Source organism: Capricornis sumatraensis, chromosome 2 (genome assembly GCF_032405125.1).
Source record: "Capricornis sumatraensis isolate serow.1 chromosome 2, serow.2, whole genome shotgun sequence".
Taxonomy (NCBI): Eukaryota; Metazoa; Chordata; class Mammalia; order Artiodactyla; family Bovidae; genus Capricornis; species Capricornis sumatraensis.
The window spans coordinates 202645694-202670973 of NC_091070.1; the positions used below are offsets into that span (position 1 = coordinate 202645694).

A 25280-nucleotide genomic window follows, 5' to 3' on the forward strand; every position below is an offset into this window, starting at 1 on the left:
CATGGGATTTTCCAGGCAAGAGTACCCTGCCCTAAATACACCATGAACAGTGGAGTTCTATCTGAAATCTAACTTGAGTGATTACTTTTGAAGTTTCTCACCTGGAAACTGAGGAGGAAATTTTATATGGAGGGATCATCAATTCTCATAATCCCCCAACATTCCATCAAACTTTTAGATTTTTTCAAGACTCTTCCTCTATTTGTATCTTGGAGGAAGAGATGATGGAAAGGAAAGGTAAAAGAATAGGGACAATGGACTTCCCTGGTGATACAGTGGAAAAGAATCTGCCTGCCAATGCAGGGGACACAGATTTGATCCCCGGTTGGGGAATACTACTCATGCTGTGGAACTAAACCTATGTCCCACGACTGCTGAGCCCCTGCACCTAGAGCCTGGGCTCCACAACAAAAGAAGCCACCACAATGTATTCCAATAAGGAGTTGCCCCTGCTCGCTGCAACTAGAGAAAGCCCGTGAGCAGCAACAAAGACCCAGCACAATCAAAAATAAGTAAATATACTTATAAATTATTTTTTAAAAAAGAATATAGGGATGGGGTGCATTGGAGATAAAATGGAGATGGCAATGAAGACAGATTCGCCATCACCAAGGATGGGTAGTGGAAAAGGGTAGAAATGAACCCTGGAAGAAGCAGGAACTGATGATAAAGATGAATGAAACTGAAGATAAACATGAAGATGGAGATGCTGATGGAATGGAGACCAGATAGAGATGGGGATGGGATAGAATCTGAGGATTTGATCATGGATTGGAATGAGAATAAAGATGGAAAGAAGGATCTGTAGGGATTGGGAATGGAGCTGAGGAGAGGAGTACAGAGATGGGGATGAGTGGAGGTAGAATGGGAGTGGAGACAGGAAGAGGATGGAATCATGAAACTTCACTTGGCATCTCCAGCGCCTTCAGCTTTCTGCGCCTTGTCTGTTTTGGCAGCTCCATTTTTTGCAGGGTTCTTCCCATCCTTGCTAGCATCACTCCTTTTCCCTTTGGGTGCCTTCTCTCTCTTCTTTGCAAGTGCCTCTTTAGGCTTGGGCTCTGACTTTGGAGGAGCAGGTTTAGCGACAACCTCGCAGATCTTCTCTGTGGTTTGTCCTTCACCTCGGCTTTATTTCCTCCAGCATCCCCTTCAGTCTTTCTCTTGGGCATAATGGCAGAGGGACTTAGGTGCTGGACACACAGGGATGCTGTTGTGCACAGGTTTGGTTTAGTCCACGGATCACTCTTCCCTCTTCTTCATTGTTCCAGTCATTGGTAATTCTTATCCAATGACATTCCCACAAGTATTTTACAGTATGCTTGTCATGTTGGCATTATCTTTGGGATTTCATTGAATCTATCAATCTATTTGAAGAGACTAAATACACTCTTCCAATCCATAAACATGTCTTTCTGTCTCTCTAGATCTTCTGTAATGCTCACTTCGGCAGCACATAAACTATTTTGATCTTCTGTAATGTCTATCATTAGAGTTTTACCATTTTCCCTGAAGAGGTCTTATACATATTTTGGTAGACATATTCCTAGGACTTGATTTTTTTAATACCGTTGTGAGTTTTTTATTTCAATTTTTGTTTTCTTACAGGAATATATAAATAAAATTGATTTTGTTAATGCTGGGTTTATATCTAGCAACTGTGTTCTTTTATTTATGTAATCTTTACATTATTTAAGGTTTTAAAATACCTAAAATCGTAGGGTCTTCAAATAATGTCAGTTTTATTTCTTCCTTTCCAGTGCTTTATCTTTCATTTTTCCCTTTTCATACATCACAGACTATGACCTCAAGGACAGTGCTGAATAGAAGCGATGATTGCAGGCATTCATGTCTTGTTCCAGTCTCAAAAGGAAAGCTTTGTTGCTTGCTACAGGGTTTTTGTAAACAGCTTTTATCAGGCTAAGGAAATGTCATTCTATTCTTAGTTTGTTAGGAGTGTTCATGAATAGATATTAAATGTTATCAAGTGCTTTTTCTATGTCTATTGAAACTGTCATATGATTTTTCTTATAATTTGTGAATGTGGTGGATAAACTTATTGATATTTTGAATGCTCAAACTAAAGGTATTTATTAGTTGGATTTACATATCTGAAATTCTGTCTTGGTTACTTCCACACATTTCAGATTAATTTTCTTTTTTTTAATGTTCATGTTAGAAGAGGGACTCTCTTATATTCAACACCAAAATCTGTTTTCTGAAACCTCTGGCCAATCTTCTGCTGCTGCTGCTGCTAAGTCGCTTCAGTCGTGTCCGACTCTGTGCTGCCCCATAGACGGCAGCCTGCCAGGCTCCCCCGTCCCTGGGATTCTCCAGGCAAGAACACTGGAGTGGGTTGCGATTTCCTTCTCCAATGCATGAAAGTGAAAAGTGAAGGTGAAGTCACTCAGTCGTGTCTGACTGTTCGCGACCCCATGGACTGCAGCCTACCAGGTTCCTCTGCCCATGGGGTTTTCCAGGCAAGAGTACTGGAGTGGGTTGCCATTTCCTTCTCCTACAGTTACCTAAACAAAAGGGTATGGGTCAACACACTAGTACTTTGACAATTAAATTCACTTTAGCTGTTCCCTTTAAAAGTATGCAATAAAATTGCAAATCAAAAGAGAAAACTGGAACCGTTTACAGTTTGGATGGATATAGAGCTTATTTCACCCTGATTCAATACCTTTTAATACATACTTGGCAGAATTTCTGTAATCTCAGCAACTTAATTCCACTTAACTAAAATTTCACAGGAAAATCCAATCTTTGTGCATAAACGGTAATCTTACCTTTTCTTTATTGGTTAGCACTTTTAAATTTTCTAAAAGAATAATTATTCATAATTTCTAGCAAGTACCATAGCTTTTCCCTCTCTCATTAAAAATATATCTCAATTTATCATTGTTTGTTCAGTTTAAGTAAACAGAATATTTGAAAGCAGAGATGAAATCTGGCTGTTTAGGTGAGTTGGCAGAGATCCTGACCCCTCATTCTTATCCAGAAACCACACCCAGCAGCTGTTACATAGCCAATGAAACAGTCGGTATCTCTCCAGCCTTGGAAAGACTTTGTATATCTCAAAAGCTTTGACTCTGTGAAGGGATAAAGAAAATGTGGTATATAGCTGAACTATTGCTCAGCTTTAAAAACGAAGGAAAAGGGTGGGGGAATTCAATGAAGGTGGCCAAAAGGTACAAATCCTAGTCATAAGATGAATGAGTACTGGGCGTGTAGGGGAGAGCACAGTGACTGTAGTTAACACTGCTGTATGGCGTATTTGAAGGTTGCTAAGAGACTAGAACTTCTCAAGGGGAAAAAAAATTTTTTTTAAACTATCTGAGGCAGTGAAACTTACTAAACTTACTGTGGTAATCATTTCACAGTACATGTATGTGAAGTTACTATGCTGTATACCTTTAATTTATTCAGTGCTATATGTCCATTATATCTCAATAAAGGGGGAAAATTAAACTAAATTTTAAAATTAAATTAAATTTTGGGCTTCCTTCATAGCTCAGTTGGTAAAGAATCCACTTGCTCTGCAGGAGACTCTGGTTCGATTCCTGGGTTGGGAAGATCCACTGGAGAATGGATAGGCGACCCACTCCAGTATTCTTGGGCTTCCCTGGTGGCTCAGCTTAATGTTAAAGAATCCACCTGCAATGAGAGACACCTGGGTTAGATCCCTGGGTGCTACCCACTCCAGTATTCTGGCCTAGAAAATTCCAAGGACTATATAGTCCATGGGGTCACGAAGAGTTGGACACAACTGAACGACTTTCACTTCACAGAGTAGTCAAAACCATAGAAACAAAAAATAGAATGGTGGTTCTGTTCAGGGGCTGGGTGGAAAGAGGAAACAGGGAGTTGCTTTATGAGAATAGAGTTTCGGTTTTGCAAGTTTTGAGATCGGTAGCACAACAATATGAATATACTTAACACTACTTGAACTGTACACTTAAAAATAATGAGACGGGACTGTGAGGAAAGCTGAGCACCGAAGAATTGATGCCTCTGAACTGTGGTGTTGGAGAAGACTCTTGAGAGTCCCTTGGACTGCAAGGAGATCCAACCAGTCCATTCTGAAGGAGACCAGCCCTGGGATTTCTTTGGAAGGAATGATGCTAAAGCTGAAACTCCAGTACTTAGGCCACCTCATGTGAAGAGCTGACTCACTGGGAAAGACTCTGATGCTGGGAGGGATTGGGGGCAGGAGGAGAAGGGGCCGACAGAGGATGAGATGGCTGGATGGCATCACTGACTCAATGGACGTGAGTCTGAGTGAACTCCGGGAGTTGGTGATGGACAGGGAGGCCTGGCGTGCTGTGATTCATGGGGTCGCAAAGAGTCGGACACGACTGAGCGACTGAACTGAACTGAACTGAAACTTTATGTTATGCTTTATCCTAATTAAAAATTTTAAAAAGTGTAGAGTCTATATCTGTATCAATGAATCTGGCTGTTAACAAAACAGATTTCTTTTTTCCTTTGAGGCATCATCAGTATTTTGTTTTTAAAAGACGCTCATTAACTTTTAAATAATGCCAGCTACGCGTACAGCTTAGTGCTGTAACAGCACAGGAAATCCATTAGGGGTGGAAGTTTCACTACTGAAGAGGAGGATCTGAGCTCTTGGCCGGGAGTAAGCTTGAAAAGATTTTTTGGAGCAGTTGGAGCTATGTTTCTTTAAGAGCTGAATTGGGAGGTCATGATCCATATTCAAAGTCTTTTCCTGCCTGTATCCACATCTCAGCTACCTCAGCCCAGACAGCCCCTCTAATTATATTTGGGGTGAAATCCTTATGGCCTGGAGTGTTCACAATGTAATAATATGGTTTTCTACTTTGTAAAATGTGTGTCCATCATGACCTTCTTTTCCTTATCTTTGCTGGTGCCATCGGAGACTGTATGTTTGTGAATATGGATTTGCCAGTCTTTTTAGAGTGCTATCTATACCTATGTATAGTTCTTTTGTCAATATTACCCAAATGGCTCATCAATGACATCACCAAACCAATGACCACCAGGCTGAGCTGCTGACCCTCTGCATTTTCTCCCTGTTCTGCAGTAACAACACCCAGACCTTAGTGGTTTGAGTATGATTGTTGTGTTGTCCTTATGACTAACTAGGGCTTCTTAGGTGGTTCAAGTGGTAAAGAATTTACCTCCCAATGCAGGAAACACAGGTTCGATCCCTAGGTAAGGAAGATCCCCAGGAGGAGAAAATTGGCAATCCACTCCAGTATTCTTGCCCGGAAAATCCCATGGACAGAGGAGCCCCAGGGGCTACGGTCTATGAGGTTGCAAAGAGTCAGACACTTTGCAACTGAGTACATGTGCAGGAATTAGCTAATCAAGGTTATGCACTTTGGGGCGGGAAAATCAGGTAAATGATGTGCTCGGCTCAGTGCATCATGGGTGTTAGTTGCTCAGTCATGTCCGACTCGTTACAGTCCCACAGACTATGTTCCTCTGTTCGTGGAATTTTCCAGGCAAGAATACTGGAGTGGGTTGCCATTTCCTTCCCTAGGTCAGTGCATATATCAGAAGACATATGACATCTGTTGTCCTTTTTTTTTGCTGATGATAGTAACTTTCACCACAAACCTTTTCACTGTAAAGATGAAAAAATAAAAAATGTAATTTTGTTGGTATGCTAAAAATATTTTTATTGATATACTAAGAAAGGAGAGAAAATGAAATCATATTAAACACTCAAAAAACCAGAAAAGGCAGAGAAAGAGTGGAAGTCAAAAACAGGAACTAAGAACAAGGACAACAAATAGAAAATAGTCACAAGTATGGTAGAAATTAATCTAACTATATCAATAATCATTTTAAATTTCAGTGGTCTAAATACACCAATTAAGAGACAGAGATTGTCGACACCAATAAAAAAATGCAAATATATGTTTCTACAAGAGACTCAGTTTAGTTTTTCTTGGTATATAATACTTTCATTTTTTCAAGAGAGGAGTATGAAGACACTTGAAAGAGATTAGAAGTTATGCTCTATGCTCCCACTTGATGCTCCCCACTGAATGGGATTAAGAAAGCTACTCTAGGTTAAAAGGTGTAGAGCAAGATATACCACGCTAACACTAATCAAAAGAAAGTTGGAGTAGGGAGTCCTCTGGTGGTCCAGTGGTTAAGACTGCATTCTCCCAATGCAGAGAACTCAGGTTCGATCCCTGCTCAGGGAACTAAGTTCCCCCAGGCCTCGTGGCACAACCAAACAAACAAACAAACAAACAAAAGTTAAAACAAAAAAAAAAGCTGAAGTAGCTGCATTAATTTACAACATAGCAGACTTTGGAGCAAGAAAATTATCAGGCATAAAGAAAGGCATTACATAATGATCAAAGGGTCAGTTCCTCATGAAGTCGTAACAATCCTTCATGTGTATACACCTACCAACAGGGCATCAAAATACATGAGTCAAAAACCGATAGAACTACAACGCTTGAAATAAATGAATCTACTTTTCTGTTTGGAGACTTCAATACTTCTCTATTAGAAATGGACACATTCAGCAGACATATGAATAAGGACACAGGTAAACTCTACAGCACCATCAATCAACTGCATATAATTGACATCTACAGGCTATTTCATCCAACAATAACACAAAACACAGTTTTCTTAAGTTCACATGGAACAAGACAGACCACACTCCGGACCATAAAACATACCTTAACAAATGCAAGTGATGAGAAATCATACAATATCTGCTCTCAGACAATAATGGATTTAAATTAGAAATCAATACAGAAGGATAGCTGGAAAATTCCAAAATACCTGAAGGCTAAAGTTACTATTTTTCCTTTCACAATCCACCAGTACTTCGTGGGGAGAATATTTAAGACTATGCTAATTTCCCTTGTTAATTTTAGTGTTTTTTGAGGATTCTTCCCTGAATCGATTAGTATTATTATGGTTGCCAGATATTAATTCCTAACTACCTCATCCTTCTACATTTATTAATTGGTGTTCTACTGTAAGAAATAGTTTTTTCTTCTTCCTTGTTTATTTATTTATGTATAACAGTATCAACTCTTGGATTCTTATTTTGCTCAATGCATTCTAATCCATACTCTCACTTATTCTGATGCTTGAATTGTCCCATTTTTGGCCAGATGGAGCCATTTTAATCTGTGTCCTGTGTCCTTTTGACATACACCGACATTCTTTAAGTACTTTCTTAATTCCTGCTGCAACAAGATTGTCTAAGTTCTTGTGTATTTTCCCAAGTTCAACCTACAAGCATTTTTCGTGGTTTGTTTGTTTGTTTTTTTTTAGTGTGGATTTAAAAACCAAGATCTAGGCACCAGAAGAGCTCACTGTTACAAAAGTGTTACCCTTAGTGGACCAAGCTAGGAAATGTGTATATACATACACAAACTAAATTTATTTCAACACTTCCAACTTTAATTCAATAGCACAGGATTCATTCTAACCTTTCCTCTTTTCACAGTTGTAACTTCCTTCTTCAACAGTAAGAAACTTGGCATATGTATTCAATCCTGGAATACACAGAAAAAGACGTTTCAAAATTTCTAGCCCATACCATTGCAAAAAACAAACCAGGTCTCAGTATTAAACAGAACTCCATATTTCTGTTTTCCTTTGACTAAAGAATGTGTACACAAAATTCTGTGTTCAAAAGCTATCTGAATTAGCTCTTTTTTCCTTCTTCCGTGTTTTTTTTTTTTTTTCATTTTAAACACATTTGGTTTCATTTATTTCTTTGTATTCCACTGTAGGCTTCACCTCTCTTTTTGTTTTTTTTTTATTTGTTTTTGTTTTTAGTATGTAAAACAGTAGCATGATTCCAAAATTCAGAGCTGTAAGAACATGTGTACTCAGCAAAGCATCCCTCCCCTTTCCCATTCTCTGTACCTTAATTCCATCCCCACATTCTTTCCACCCCATTCCTCCCACCCAGTGTGGGTCACCAGTCTCATTAATTTCTGCTCTCACCGTTCTATGCTTCTTTGCACAAATAAACAGAAACATTCATATTTTCTTATTTTCATTCTTTCTTACACAAAAGGTAGTATTACTGTAGACACTCTTTTACATGTTTCTTTTTTCATTTAACAATACATTCTGGAAATTATTCTGTATATGTTCATCTAGATTCTTGCTTACAGTTGCCTAGGATTTGTGAGTGTCAGTCACTGTCCTATGCATTCAGGTTGCTTCCAATATTTTGCAGTGTCAAGCACTGTGGCATGAAAAAACTTGTCCATATTTTCATATTGTTAGACACATATCTTCCATAAGTGAGACAGATGAATCAGGAGATAAACACATATGCAGTTTCGATAGATATCACTAAATTCTCCTCCATAAGGTTGTGCCAATTTGCATTCCCATCAGCAGTGTATAAGACTATCTGTTTCCCCACAGTCTCACCAATGGAAATGTTTCATGATTTTTAGTTTTTAACCAGTTTGATGAGTGAGAAATGGTATCTCAGAGAAGATTTACTTTGCATTTTATGTTATTATGAGTAAAGTTGAACATTTTTTCATATGTTTAAGGGCATTTTAATATTTCTGTGAATTGTCTTTTAGGTCTTTTGCTCATATTTCTAACAGGCTTTGGTCTTATTTCCTTCAATTCTTTTTCAGAAAAAAATGTATATATTTATTTAAAGGATGTTAATAATAACTATCATTTAAAGCAATAATACTTATATAATTCATTTTCATTTCATTTTAGATGAAAGTATATATAAAATTTCAAATTTAGTTAATTGTTCTTATAAAATTAAAATAGCAATTTCTAAATTATATATATCAAACATTTCATTCTCTTTTTACTTTTATTTTTTTAACTTTTGGCCATGCCCTGCAGTTTGAAGGATCTTATTTCCCCAACCAGGGATCAAACCTGCACCCTTGGCAGTGAAAGTGAAGAGTCCTAACCATTGGACCACCAGAGAATTCCTTCAGATATTTCATTATTAAAAAACAATTTTAAGATGGTTGGTGGAAAATGGTTGGAAAGGAGTGACCGCTGAAAAACTCATTCAGTGCAGTGACAGTTCTTGAGCACAAAGTAGTCATTCCTTCAAATAACAGCATATATATACATGTATATGCCTATATATTAGAGAGAAAGAAATGCCAAAAAGCAAAAGAAAAAAGAAAACACATACATGCACACACACTGCCTTAAGAGCAATTTTCTGTTCTTCATTTAGATTATAAAAGGCTTCAAAAGAAAACATAAATTTAACCAATTTTGTTGGTTAACATCTTTTATGTCTTCTTTAAAACTTGACTGGCTAAATTATCCCAATAATGTGAATGCCCTACTGTCAATCTTAGGCAGGCTATGGTTTTTAAGCATTTTGATACTTCGGTAAAGAATAGTACAAATGATTTAATACAAGGAATTGCACATGGCTGCTAAAGCAACTGGAAATTTTTTTTAATTTATTTACTTTTTAATTGAAAGATAATTGCTTTATGTGATAACATGATTTTTGCTTATTTTTTTAAAGAATTATGTTTGGCACCCACAGGTAAAACTATGAGTACCTCAATAATGTACTAGAGTTGCTTGGTATTAATTTCATTTACATGTGGTACTTCAATACCACTAGATGCTCTGACATTTAATTTAAAATTCTGATTTATCTATCACAACTAAAATTCAGAGATGGTTTGCTCAAGCTACTCATTTATGCCCATATATTTTTTTAAGACAGCAAATAATTTCATTCTTCCTCAATAAGTTTAACTTCCTTCATTTTGTGATTGTTACAGGGAAGACTATTTTGAGATTTCTGAAAACAACTGCAGATTTATTAAGGAGTGGCAGCAAACATGCCAAGTATATGCCATCTTGCTGGAGACTAAAAAGGCTAATGTTTCAGTTTCATTCTTACCATCTCTACACTGATTTCTTATATCTGCCTGCTAATTGTGTATCCTGTTATCTTATTTAATTCTTTTACTAAACGAGTTGGTTTTATTTATTATCCAGGGGTTTTCAGGAGTACTATCATATCATCTAAAAATAAAATTAGTTCTACATTTTTTTCTCAATTTTTATACCTTTAATTGATTTCTCTTGTCTTATTGCAAAGGTTTATGCTTTTGGTGTTAGCCAATGTTAATAGTAATGAGGAAAATGATCTTCTTTGCCTGTTCCTGAACTTAGTGGAAATGTCTTTGGTGTTTCTGCCTTAAGTAAGATGCTGATGTTAGAATTAAGGTACATACAATTTATCATGTTAAGAAAGCATTAGAATCAGGTCAAGATAGTAAAGTAGGAAGACATGGAGCTCACCTTCCCTCACAAACACATCAAAAATACATCTTCACATGAAGCAAGTCTCTTAGAGAACTAACCAGAAACTGGTAGAAGAACTCCTATACAACCAAAGCTGCAAGAAAGATTTCCATGTAACCAGGTAGGACAGGAAAAAGGCATAAGGTTGGGACCTCCAACTTTGAGAGAAATCAAAAGAAGGTCCACACAGGTGGACCCTCACCCTGGAATCAGGGCACGCCAGTCCTGGTGTCCTATACAAAGGAGGCAAGCCCCCTTGGTTGTTGGGAGAACCACTGGGACAGATGGAAGGGTGGAGAATCCTATACTCTACCCACAAAGGGCACGCAGGTGCTGGCTTGCTAACAAACAGGGCAGAGAGAGTTTTACACTGACAGCTGCCTTGCCACACTCCCCAGTCTGAGTAGAGCAAAAACCCAGGCCCTACTCACTCCACACCACAGTTAGGTGCAAGATCTGGGCAGACTTGGCCCTGGGGAAATATTTGGTCTAGTACACAGAGACCACCCCCAAGGGCCCTGGGATGTGGCCCAGGCCGGAAAGCAGTAGCCATTGTCAGTGTTTACTCAAGCAGTGCTAGGAACAAGCACACTAGGTCCCTGTTCCTAACCCTGTTCCCAGCGAAACAAACAGCCTGCCCATGCCATGCCACAGTTTGGCACTGGACCTGGGGCAGACAGATCCTGGAAGAAGACTGCCACAGAGGCAGCCCAGATCTCTTGTAGCAAGACAACAATGCAAATTCCTACAGACACAATGCCCCAACCTAGCCTCAGCCCCAACCTAACAAGTACTCTGACCCTACCCACTCCATGCCACAGCCTTCCACTAGATCTGGGACGATACAACAGCTGAAGAGACTCAGACTTGAGCTGTGCCTGAGCAGAGCTTCAGACACCTACACAAGTAACACATCAGTTCTCTGTGAGCACACGAGCCTCATGTCTTTAATACTCCTCTCTTTGGGGGCAGAGCATGCCCTCAAGGAGAATGGAACCTTATTGAGTCCAATCCTCAGGGCTTCTACTTCAACAACTGGGGAGTAGACTACACCCTTTTCAGTATGGCAGCAGCCATGGAGCAGAGAAGTCCTGCCTCACACTCTTTACAGGCTTTAGACCCTCCAACACCAACCACAGCCCCTATCAAGGTGATGGTGGCCAGCCCCCCTGAGGAAAGATGTGGCTGGTGTCCATATCAAAACCAGCCCTGGCACCAAAGACACTGGAAGCACGCAGCCTACACAGGGATGCTCCCACATAAAAATAGTCTTCAAGACCACAATAGATGATCCAGCAAGATTATCATTTAGAATGGGCAAGAGAAAGAATTTCTCAGACAAGCAAAAAATAATTTAGCAATACTAAACCTACCCTAAAAGAAATACTGAAGGATCTTCTCTAAATGAAAATGATGCGAAAATCTGTATGAAAGGGAAGGCAAATATATAAAAGAATTGAAGATCACTTAAACAAGTCAGTACACAGTTCAAAAAATAATCAAAAAATTGTAAAAGTGATTATAACTATAATAAACAGTAAAAATATAAACTTGAAGATATGAAATAGGACATCAAAATTACAAAATGTGGGGAAGGGAATAAAAAGGTAGATCTTCTAGAATGTGTTTGAACTTGAACAACTATCAGCTTAAAGCAAGTAGATAGTTACGGGTCAACATATTTGAAGTCCATGGTAGCCACAAATAAAAAACATACGAAAGATTCACAAGAACCAAAAAGAAAAGAACTCGAGCATATTACAGAAGAAAATCATCAAGCCACAAAAGGAAAAGCAAAATGAAATTAACAAAGAACTAAAAAACAATGGAAAATAAGGATTAAAATGGCAAGAAGTACATACCTATCAATAAATACTTTTAAGTGTCAATTATCTAAACGCTCTGATCAAAAGACAGAGTGACAGACTGAATAAAAAAAAATTGAATCAAGAACTTACACTATTCTGCTTACTTGAGACTCATTTCATGGCAAAATACACACACAGACTGAAAGTTAAAGGATGGAAAAGGTATTTCATGCAAGTGGAAATTATAAGAAAGTAAGGATAGCATTACCCATATGAGACAAAATCATCTTTAAAGCAAAGGCCACAAAGAAAGGATCATGTATATAAGGATAAAGGGGTCAGTACAAGAGGATATTACAAAGCCTTTGACTTTGTGGATCACAATAAACTGTGGAAAATTCTGAAAGAGATGGAAATACCAGACTACCTAACCTGCCTCTTGAGAAATCTGTATGCAGGTCAGGAAGCAACAGTTAGAACTGGACATGGAACAACAGGCTGGTTCCAAATAGGGAAAGGAGTACATCAAGGCTGTATATTGTCACCCTGCTTATTTAATTTCTATGCAGAGTACATCATGGGAAATGCTGGACTGGAAGAAACACAAGCTGGAATCAAGATTGCCAGAAGAAATATCAATAACCTCAGATATGCAGATGACACCACACTTATGCCAGAAAGTGAAGAGGAACTAAAAAGCCTCTTGATGAAAGTAAAAGAGGAGAGTGGAAAAAGTTGGCTTAAAGCTCAACATTCAGAAAACAAAGATCATGGCATCCGGTCCCATCACTCCATGGGAAATAGATGGGGAAACAGTGGAAACAGTGTCAGACTTTATTTTGGGGGGCTCCAAAATCACTGCAGATGGTGATTGCAGCCATGAAATTAAAAGACGCTTGCTCCTTGGAAGAAAAGTTATGACCAACCTAGATAGTGTATTCAAAAGCAGAGACATTACTTTGCCGACTAAGGTCCGTCTAGTCAAGGCTATGGTTTTTCCTGTGGTCATGTGTGGATGTGAGAGTTGGACTGTGAAGAAGGCTGAGCGCTGAAGAATTGATGGTTTTGAACTGTGGTATTGGAGAAGACTCTTGAGAGTCCCTTGGACTGCAAGGAGATCCAGCCAGTCCATTCTGAAGATCAGCCCTGGGATTTCTTTGGAAGGAATGATGCTAAAGCTGAAACTCCAGTACTTTGGCCACCTCATGTGAAGAGTTGACTCATTGGAGAAGACTCTGATGCTGGGAGGGATTGGGGGCAGGAGGAGAAGGGGACGACAGAGGATGAGATGGCTGGATGGCATCACGGACTTGATGGACGTGAGTCTGAGTGAACTCTGGGAGTTGGTGATGGAACAGGAAGGCCTGGCGTGCTGCAATTTATGGGATCGCAAAGAGTTGGACACGACTGAGCGACTGAACTGAACTGAACATATACACATCCGACATATGAGCACCTAAATATATAAAACAACACTAACAGACATAAATGGAGAAACAGATACTAAATCAATAATAGTAGGAGACTTTAACAAGCCACTGACATCAATGGGTAGATCATCAAAACAGAATATCGATAAGACAACAAAGGTCCTAAATGATGCGATGGACTAGCTGGACTTAATTGTTATGTACAGGACACTATAACCAAAACCAAAAACATAGGGCACATTCTTTTCAAGTGCACATCAAACATTCTGTAGGATAGATCATCCCATACTAAGTCACAAAACAAGTATCAATAAATTTAAGAGGCTAGAAATCATTTCAAGCATATTTTCTGACCACAGTGGTTTGAAACTGGAAACCAACCACAGAGGGAAAAATGGGGAAAGAATGAATACATGGAGACTAAATAACATGCTACTAAAAAACCAATGGGTCAATGATAAAATCAAAGAAATAAAACTACCTCAAAGACAAAAATGAAAACACAAACTTACAAACACAAACCCCATTTACAACAAATGCAGTTTGCAATGCAGTTTTGCTGCAGCTAAAGCAGTTCTAAGAGGTAAGGTCGTAGCAATACAGGCCTTTCTCAAGAAACGAGAAAAATCTCAAACAAACCACCTAAGTTACCACATAAAGAATTAGAAAAAAAGAAGCAAAAAGTCCAAAGCCAGAGAAAGAAGGAAATTAGCAAGAAATGGCAACCCACTCCAGTGTTTTTGCCTGGAGAATCCCAGGGATGGGGAAGCCTGGTGGGCTGCCGTCTATGGGGTCGTACAGAGTTGGACACCACTGAAATGACTTAGCAGAGAGGAAATGATTAAAATAGAGATTAAAAAACAATAGAAAAGATCAATAAAACCAACAGTTGATTTTTTAAAAAGATAAAATTGACAAACCTCTAATCAGACTCACCAAGAAGAAAAGAGAGAACTCATATAAACAAATTAAGAAATGAGAAACTTCCCTGGCAGTCCAGTGGTTATGATTCCCCATTCTCAATGCAGGGGACATGAGTTTGATCCTTGGTCAGGGAACTAAGATCCCATATGCCTCATTATGCAACCAAAACAGAAATTAAAGAAGAGAGATAAAAACTGATACCAGAGAATTAAAAAAATAAACAGACAAAAGAATACAACGAATAGCTGCTGCTGCTAAGTCGCATCAGTCGTGTCCGACTCTGTGTGACCCCATAGACGGCAGCCCACCAGGCTCCCACATCCCTGGGATTCTCCAGGCAAGAACACTGGAGTGTGTTGCCATTTCCTTCTCCAAGGCATGAAAGTGAAAAGTGAAAGTGAAGTCGCTCAATCGTGTCCGACTCTTAGCGACCCCATGGACTGCAGCCCACCAGGCTCCTCTACCCACGGGATTTTCCAGCAGCTACTTGTCAACAAATTGGACAATCTAGAAGAAATAGATAAGTTTCTAGAAACATATAACCTGCTAAAAGTGAGTTAAGAAGAGACGGATAATTTGAACAGACCAATTACTAGAAATGAAATAGGATCTGTAATTAAAAAAAGAAAAAAAGAAGGAGAAAGAAAGAAAAGTAAACAAACAAAAACAGCAAACAGAATTCCAGGACCAGACAGTTTCACTGGGGAAATTCTACCAAACATATAAAGAAAAACTGACAGCTATCCTTCTCAAACTATTCTAAGAAATTGAAGTGAAGACACTCTCAAATTCATTTTATGGAAGTCACCATTACCCTGATACTAAACTCAGACAAAGACATTACCCTAAAAAAGAAATCACAGGTCAATATCTTTGATCAACATAGATACAAAAATCTCCAACATAATATTAGCAAACCAAATCCAATAGTGAAAAAAAGGACCATTTACCATGATCCGGTTGAATTCAGTACAAAGTCACAAAGATGGCTCAGTATACACAAATCACTGTGATATGCCATATTAACCAAAGGAAAGACAAAAACCACATGATCATTCAGTAGATACAGAAAAAGCATTTGACAAAATTCCATATACGTTCATGATAAAAACTCTCACCAAAGAGGGTTTGGGGGAATATATCTCAACATAACAAAGTTCATTTAAAACAAACCCACAGCCACCATAATAGTGAAAAGCTGAAAGACTTCCTGCTAAACTCAGGAACAAGACAATAATTTCTCTCTCCCCACTCCATTTTAACACAGAATTAGAAATCCTAGCCACACCAATCAGACAAGAAAAGGGAATAAAATATACTCAAATTGGACAGAAAGAGGTAAAACTGTCACTATTTGCAGATAACATAATATACTACACAGAGAATCCTAAAGTCTCTACACAAAAACCATTAGAACTAATAAATGATTTAAGCAGGGTAACAGGATAGTTGGTTAATACACAGACATCTATTTCATTTTTATTCACTAATAACAAAATACCAGAAAAAAGTAAAAAAGCAATCCCATTTAAAACTGCATCTAAAAAAATACCTAGGAATAAGCTTATCCAAGGAGATGAAAGATCTATGTGTTTAAAACTATAAAACATTGATAAAGAAAACTGAAGATGATTCAAAGAAAAGGAAATATATTCCATGCTCTTGGATTAGAGGAATTAATATTGTTAAAATGGCCATACTGCCCAAAGCAATCTACAGATTTAATACAATCCTTATCAAAATATCCATGACATTTTCCGAAGAACTAGAACAAATAATCTTAAAATTTATCTGGAACTACAAAAGAAAAGAATGGCCAAAGAAATCCTGAGGAAAAAAAGAACAAACCTGGAGATATAACCCTTCCAGACTTCAGACTATACTACAAATATACAATAATCAAAACAGCATGTGTTGGTGCAAAAGCAGATACATAAATCAATGGATCAGAATAGAGAGCTCATGAATAAACCCATATGCTCATGGTCAATCAATCTACATATAAAACAGTGAAAATAGAACATTTCTGATCACTACATAAAAAATTAAACTGAAAATGATTTAAAGACCTAAATGTAAGATATACCATAAAACTTCTTGAAGAGAACATAGGCAAAAACACTCTCTGACACAACTTGTTTCTTAGATCAACCATTCTTAGCAATGGTTTCTTAGATCAGTCTCCCAAGGAAAAAGAAATAAAAGCAAAAATAAACAAATGTTACTAATCAAATTTAAAAGCTTTTGCACAGCAAAAGAAACCATCAACAAAACAAAAAGACAGGGACTTCCTGGCAGTCCAGTGATTAAGATTTCACCTTCAGTGCAGGGGGTGCAGGTTCAATCCCTGGTTGAGGAGCTAAGATCCCACATGCCTTGTGGCCAAAAAAACAAAGCATAAAACAGAAGCAATATTGCAACAAATTCAATGAAGACCTTAAAAATAGTCCACATTAAAAAAATACAGATTAAAAATATAAGAAAAAAATGAAAAGACAAACTACAGAATGGGAGAAAATATTTGCAAACAACGCAACCAGCAAAGCATTAATATAAAAAATATAGAAACAGCTCACACAACTCAATATTGAGAAAACAAACAACTCAATCAAAAACACGGGCAACAGACCTAAACAAACACTTTTCCAAAGAAGACAAACAGATGGCTAACAGGCAGATGAAAAGATACTCAAAATATCTAATAACTAGAGAAATGAAAATTAAAATCACAATAAGGTATCACCTCACACTGTCAAAATTGCTAGTATCAAAGTTTAGTTCAGTTGCTCAGTCATGTCTGACTCTGTGACCATATGAATTGCAGCATGCCAGGCCTCCCTGTCCATCACCAACTCCCAGAGTTCACTCAGACTCATGTCCCTCGAGTCAGTGATGCCATCCAGCCATCTCATCCTTGGTTGTCCCCTTTTCCTCCTGCCCTCAAACCCTCCCAGCATCAGAGTCTTTTCCAATAAGTCAACTCTTCACATGAGGTGGCCAAAGTACTGGAGTTTCAGCTTTAGAACACCCAGGGTTGATCTCCTTTAGAATGGACCAGTTAGATCTCCTTGCAGTCCAAGGGACTCTCAAGAGTCTTCTCCAACACCACAGTTCAAAACCATCAATTCTTCGGCTCTCAGCCTTCTTCACAGTCCAACTCTCACATCCATACGTGACCACAGGAAAAACCATAGCCTTGACTAGACGGACTTTATTCAGCAAAGTAATGTCTCTGCTGTTGAATATGCTGTCTAGGTTGGTCATAACTTTTCTTCCAAGGAGTAAGCGTCTTTTAATTTCATGGCTGCAATCACCATCTGCAATGATTTTGGAGCCCCCCAAAAATAATGTCTGACACTGTTTCCATTGTTTCCCTATCTATTTCCCATGGAGTGGTGGGACCGGATGCCATGATCTTCGTTTTCTGAATGCTGAGCTTTAAGCCAACTTTTTCACTCTCCTCTTTTACTTTCATCAAGAGGCTTTTTAGTTCCTCTTCACTTTCTGCCATAAGGGTGGTGTCATCTGCCTATCTGAGGTTATTGATATTTCTCCCAGCAATCTTGATTCCAGCTTGTGTTTCTTCCAGTCTAGCGTTTTTCATGATGTACTCTGCATAGAAGTTAAATAAGCAGGGTGACAATATACAGCCTTGACGTACTCCTTTCCCTATTTGGAACCAGCCTGTTGTTCCATGTCCAGTTCTAACTGTTGCTTCCTGACCTGCATACAGGTTTCTCAAGAGGCAGGTCAGGTGGTCTGGTATTCCCATCTCTTTCAGAATTTTCCAGTTTGAAATCCACACAGTCACAGTCAAAGGCTTTGGCATAGTCAATAAGGCAGAAATAGATGTTTTTCTGGAACTCTCTTGCTTTTTCCATGATCCAGTGGCTGTTGGCAATTTGATCTCTGGTTCCTCTGCCTTTTCTAAAACCAGCTTGAACATCAGGAAGTTCACGGTTCACGTATTGCTGAAGCCTGGCTTGGAGAATTTTGAGCATTACTTTACTAGCATGTGAGATGAGTGCAATTGTGTGGTAGTTTGAGCATTCTTTGGCATTGCCTTTCTTTGGGATTGGAATGAAAACTGACCTTTTCCAGTCCTGTGGCCACTGCTAAGTTTTCCAAATTTGCTGGCATATTGAGTGCAGCACTTTCACAGCATCATCTTTCAGGATTTGAAATAGCTCCACTGGAATGCCATTACCTCCTCGAGCTTTGTTCATAGTGATGCTTTCTAAGGCCCACTTGACTTCACATTCCAGGATGTCTGGCTCTAAATGAGTGATCACACCATCGTGATTATCCAGGTCATGAAGATCTTTTTTGTACAGTTCTTCTGTGTATTCTTGCCACCTCTTCTTAATATCTTTTGCTTCTGTTAAGTCCATATCATTTCTGTCCTTTATCGAGCCCATCTTTGCATGAAATGTTCCCTTGGTATCTCTCATTTTCTTGAAGAGATCTCTAGTCTTTCCCATTCTGTTGTTTTCCTCTATTTCTTTGCACTGATGGCTGAAGAAGGCTTTCTTATCTCTTCTTGCTATTCTTTGGAACTCTGCATTCAGATGCTTATATCTTTCCTTTTCTCCTTTGCTTTTCGCTTCACTTCTTTTCACAGCTATTTGTAAGGCCTCCCCAGACAGCCATTTTGCTTTTTTGCATTTCTTTTCCTTGGGGATGGTCTTGATCCCTGTCTCCTTTACAATATCACGAACCTCATTCCATAGTTCATCAGGCACTCTATCTATCAGATCTAGTCTCTTAAATCTATTTCTCACCTCCACTGTATAATCATAAGGGATTTGATTTAGGTCATACCTGAATGGTCTAGCGGTTTTCCCTACTTTCTTCAATTTAAGTCTGAATTTGGTAATAAGGAGTTCATGATCTGAGCCACAGTCAGCTCCTGGTCTTGTTTTTGTTGACTGTATAGAGCTTCTCCATCTTTGGCTGCAAAGAATATAATCAATCTGATTTTGGTGTTGACCATCTGGTGATGTCCATGTGTAGAGTCTTCTCTTGTGTTGTTGGAAGAGGGTGTTTGCTATGACCAGTGCATTATCTTGATAAAACTCTATTAGTCTTTGCCCTGCTTCATTCCGCATTCCAAGGCCAAATTTGCCTGTTACTCCAGGTGTTTCTTGACTTCCTACTTTTGCATTCCAGTCCCCTAGAATGAAAAGGACATCTTTTTTGGGTGTTAGTTCTAAAAGGTCTTGTAGGTCTTCATAAAACCGTTCAACTTCAGCTTCTTCAGCGTTACTGGTTGGGGCATAGACTTGGATTACCGTAATATTGAGTGGTTTGCCTTGGAGATGAACAGAGGTCATTCTGTCGTTTTTGAGATTGCATCCAAGTACTGCATTTCGGACTCTTTAGTTGACCATGATCGCCATTCCATTTCTTCTAAGGGGATTCCTGCCCACAGTAGTAGTTATAATGATCATCTGAGTTAAATTCACCCATTCCAGTCCATTTTAGTTCTCTGATTCCTAGAATGTTGATGTTCACTCTTGGCATCTCTTGTTTGACCACTTCCAATGTGCCTTGATTCATGGACCTGACATTCCAGGTTCATATGCAATACTGCTCTTTACAGCATTGGACCTTGCTTCTATCACCAGTCCCATCCACAGCTGGGTATTTTTTTTGCTTTGGCTCCATCCCTTCATTCTTTCTGGAGTTATTTCTCCACTGATCTCCAGTAGCATATTGGGCACCTACTGACCTGAGGAGTTCTTCTTTTAGTATCCTATCATTTTGCCTTTTCATACTGTTCATGGGGTTCTCAAGGCAAGAATACTGAAGTGGTTTGCCATTCCCTTCTCCAGTGGACCACATTCAGTCAGACCTCTCCACCATGACCCGCCCGTCTTGGGTTGCCCCGCGGGTATGGCTTAGTTTCATTGAGTTAGCCAAGGCTGTGGTCCTAGTGTGATTAGATTGATTAGTTTTCTGTGAGTATGGTTTCAGTATCCAAAAGTATCAAAAAGTCTACAAATAATAAATGCTTGAGAAGGTGCAGAGAAAAGGGAACTCTACTACACCACAGAGGGAACGTAAAGTGGCACAGTCACAATGAAAAACAGTATAAAGTTTTCTTTAAAAAACAAAAATGGGCTTCCCTGGTGGTCCAGGTCCTCAAAATCTTTCAGGTAGCTGCAAAGTCAAAATTAGTTCCATAACACTACAAATATGTTATTTGCCTCTTTCACTCTGATTATCTTACTAGTGTGTGGAGTTTTCTAGATGCTACAGGATGTGCTATTGCAACAAATTGAATGCAGATATACATATAAGAGAATCAGTTGTCTTCTCTTAAGCCAGACATTAAAGAGAATATTTTAATGTAAAAATAATGTCGCTCTTCTCATGAACTTATTGTTTTGAGAAATATAGTTGTTTTTCATAAAAATATTAAATTGTTGCTTTTAAATTAATTTCTAAAATATTTTTTATTCTCAGTTTTAATATCAAATATAGTAAACAGTGGTAGATATAACCCACAAGTACAAAAGGTCTTCAAGGCACTCAAATGTTAAAAGTGTAACAAAGTCCTGAGACCAAAAAACCTGAGAACAGATACTTGAATGTGGGTGGGTGTGTTTGATGGTAGTTTTTATTCTGCAATTTTTTTGGTTCTGTTTTGCGTTGCATGGCTCAACATTTTTCTCTTTTGATTATTTTCCTCTTTACCATCTAAACTCCAAAGGGTGCCTTCTCCCTTCCTTTTTTGCATTCTATTCCCCTGGAAGAATTGCTTTTCTGAGATTGCCTCCCTAGTCCTGAAATGCCTTTTTATATCCCTTCTCATGGTTGGTGCTCTGATCCACCAGGATTCTTTTTCAGTATTTTTTCCCATAGTAGCAGTTTTAGATCAATCTTTGACCTGCTGTTAGCTGTTCCGTCTTCTCTTCTGCAGTTTTTCCTGGGCTGCCCTTGCTCTCCCCAAAGATTTGCAATAGAATCATGAAAGACCTCACTGGGACTTAGTTTTGCTTTTCTACTTACAGGTAATTTGAAGTTTGGGCGTTCTCTGTCATCTAGCTATGCTAAAAGTGTAGATTTTGTCTTTTTTTTTTTTTTCTATATCAGGAGTCAAGAAACTTTTTCTTAAAGTTCCAGATAATAAATATTTCAAGCTTGCAAGCTATACTCTGTCTATAACAACTGCAACCCTGCCATTGTAGCATGATGGCAGCCATAAAGACAATGCCTGAATGAAAGGGTGTAACTGTGTTCCAATAAATATTTATTTACAAAGACAGTTGTCCATCCCTTAGGACATCATGTGCTGACTCTTCTATACTGCTATTTGGAATGTAAAGAGACTCATACTTAGGCAGCAACTAATCCTTTGCAGGGCTTCCTCAGTGGCTCAGCAGTAAAGAATCTGCCTGCAATGTAGGAGACACAGGAGAGGAGGGTTCAATCCCTGGGTCAGATAGATCCCCTGAAAGAGGGCATGGCTATCCATTCCAGTATTCTTACCTGGATAATGTCATGGAGAAAGGAGTCTAGCGGGCTACAGTCCATAGAGTGGCAAAGAGTTGGGCACGACTGAAGTGACTGAGCATGTGTGCATGTATGCCTTATCCTTTGCAACCCAGGTGCTCACCCTGATTCACAGGGGTTCTTCATATATGCAAAATAAAATATGAGTCTCTTTGTGGTGGACACAGAGATGCACTGCCTAGATGCCCCTTCAGACAGAACTTGTTTTGCAGCTACAGGGAGTGTATTAAGCAGACAACTTCCAGCTGTCAGCTGTTTCAAGGCCTGCCACATCTGCAAGTGACTGCCTGCCCAAGGTCGGTCACATAACAGTGCAATCCATCTCTGGTGACTGAGCTGGGCTGTGGGGTCTAAAGACCCAACTATCTTGACATAATACTGAACACTTTGACATGCAGTATTTGCTCCAGAGCTCCCTGACAGCTTTGTAGGACCTGTATCATAGTTTAAGTTCTTCCTTTGCCCAATCCTGCCTCCTCCCACTTCCTTTCAACAAGTGTTGATCTCTAAAAAATTTCTTGTACCTCAAATTCTATTTCAACATCTGCTCCTGGAAAACTCAATGTGTGACATCCTTGTTGGTTATATGGATTGCAAATATCTTCCTCTGTGACTTATGATTGGTTATGCTACATTTTCCCCCAATAACTTCTTTCCCCCACTTTACTTCTATCATCTATTTACCTTGAACTGTTCTCTCTCCTACCTTAAAGGTTTAACACCTGGCTTGCTGTCTCTCTCTGCAATGCTGCTCCTGTGATAATCCTGATAATTTCAGTATGAACAAGATGGTCCTTCTAATGCCTTAGCCTCTCAGTTTCTTTGCATCCTTTCTACCTGTGGTCTTTTTACTCATCTGCCTCTACCTCAACCATTCATTCCCACTGTCACACCCTAGATCTTGTCATTACAAATGACTGCAACTCCTCTATAATCCCTATTTCATACTCCCCTCTCATACCTTCTAATGCTTCAATTCCAGTTATCCTTCATCTTACCATTACTTATAATCCATTAATCTTACCACCTTTTCACTGTCCTAGATCCTTTCAAATCATTCCTTCTGTTATGGAGTAATTGCATTTCTCCAAAATCATAAGTTAGTGATTCCCTGTGGTCCAGTGATTAAGATAGAATGCTTTCCCTGATGTAAGCCAAGGTGTGATCCCCAGCTGGGAAACTGAGATCCCACAAGCCACCTGGTGTGGCAAACAAACAAACAAACATAAAATGTTTAAGCCCCAACCTCCAATGTGACTGAATTTGTTGATAGGGCCTTTAAGGAGATAATAAATGAGATCATAAGTCAATAAGGGCTTCCTTTCCAAAATATACAAATAGCTCTTATAGCTCGACAACAACAACAACAACAAACAACCCAATCAAAAAATGGGCAGAAGACCTAAATAAATATTTCTCCAACGAAGACACACAGATGGTTAATATGCACATGAAAAGATACTAAATATCACTAATTATTAGAGAAACATAAATCAAAACTACCATGATGTACCACCTCACACTGGACAGAATGGCCATCATTAATGAGTCTACAAATAACAAATGCAGAAGAGAGTGTGAAGAAAAAGGAACCCTCCTACACTGTTGGTAGGAATGTAAGTAGGTGCTGCTACTGTGGAGAATAGTATGGAGGTTCCTCAAAAAAACTAGATTTGTCATATGATCCAGCAATCCCACTCCTGGGCATATATCTGGACTATAATTTAAAAAATATTTTTGCACATCTGTGTTCATAGCAGCATTATTTACAATAACAAAGACATGGAAGAGCTTCCTTTATGGCTTAGCTGGTAATCTCTCATACTCTAGTAAAGTAATGCTCAATATTCTCCAAGCCAGGCTTCAACAGAACCATGAACTTCCAGGTGTTCAAGCTGGATTTAGAAAAGGCAGAGGAACCAGAGATCAAATTGCCAACATCTGCTGGATCATTGAAAAAGCAAGAGAGTCTCAGAAAAATATCACTTCTGCTTTATTGACTATGCCAAAGCCTTTGGCTGTGTGGACCACAACAAACTGTGGAAAATTCTGAAAGAGATGGGAATCCCAGACCACCTGAACTGCCTCTTGAGAAACCTGTATGCAGGTCAGGAAGCAACAGTTAGAACTGGACATGGAACAACAGACTGGTCCCAAATAGGAAAAGGAGTACGTCAAGGCTGTATATTGTCACCCTGCTTATTTAACTTCTATGCAGAGTACATCATGGGAAACGCTGGGCTGGAAGAAGCACAAGCTGGCATCAAGATTGCCGGGAGAAATGTCAATAACCTCAGATATGCAGATGACACCACCTTTATGGCAGAAAGTGAAGAACTAAAGAGCTTCTTGATGAAAGTGAAAGAGGAGAGTGAAAAAGTTGGCTTAAAGCTCAACATTCAGAAAACTAAGATCATGGCATCCGGTCCCATCACTTCATGGCAAATAGATGGGGAAACAATGGAAACAGTGACAGACTTTATTTTGGGGGCTCCAAAATCACTGCAGATGGTGACTGCAGCCATGAAGTTAAAAGACGCTTGCTCCTTGAAAGAAAAGAAAAGTTATGACCAACCTAGACAATATATTAAAAAGCAGAGACATTACTTTGCCAACAAAGGTCAACCATAGTCAAGGCTATGGTTTTTCCAGTAGTCATGTATGGGTGTTAGAGTTGAACTGTAAAGAAAACAGTGCCAAAGAATTGATGCTTTTGAACTGTGATGTTGGAGAAGACTCTTGAGAGTCCTTTGGACTGCAAGGAGATCAAACCAGTCCATCCTAAAGGAAATCAGTCCTGAATATTCACTGGAAGGACTGATGCTGAAGCTGAAACTCCAGTACTTTGGCCACCTGATGCAAAGAACTGACTCATTTGAAAAGACCTTGATCCTGGGAAAGATTGAAGTTAGAAGGAGAAAAGGATGACAGAGGCTGAGATGGTTGGATGGCATCACTGATGCAATGGACTTGAGTTTGAGTAAATTCCAGGAGTTGGTGATAGACAGGGAGGCCTGGTGTGCTGCAGTCCATGGGGTCACAAAGAGTTGGACACAATTGAGTGACTGAACTGAACTGAACTGAAGACATGGAAACAAACTGATGCCCATAAATAAATGAATGGATAAAGAAGATATCGTACATATATACAATGGAATATTACTCAGCCATAAAAAGGAATGAAATAATGCCATTTGGAGCTGTTTCATTGGACCTAGAGATTATCATACTAAGTGAAATAAGTCAGAAAAACAAAGGCAAATACCATATGATATTGCTTATATATGGAATC

At 38.9% G+C, this 25280-nt stretch overlaps 1 pseudogene; it reads right to left on the reverse strand.

The window, feature by feature from the left end:
* Positions 1-903: 903 nt before the first annotated feature.
* LOC138095928 (non-histone chromosomal protein HMG-17 pseudogene) lies at positions 904-1169 on the reverse strand (annotated as a pseudogene).
* Between the last annotated feature and the right edge of the window lie 24111 nt (positions 1170-25280).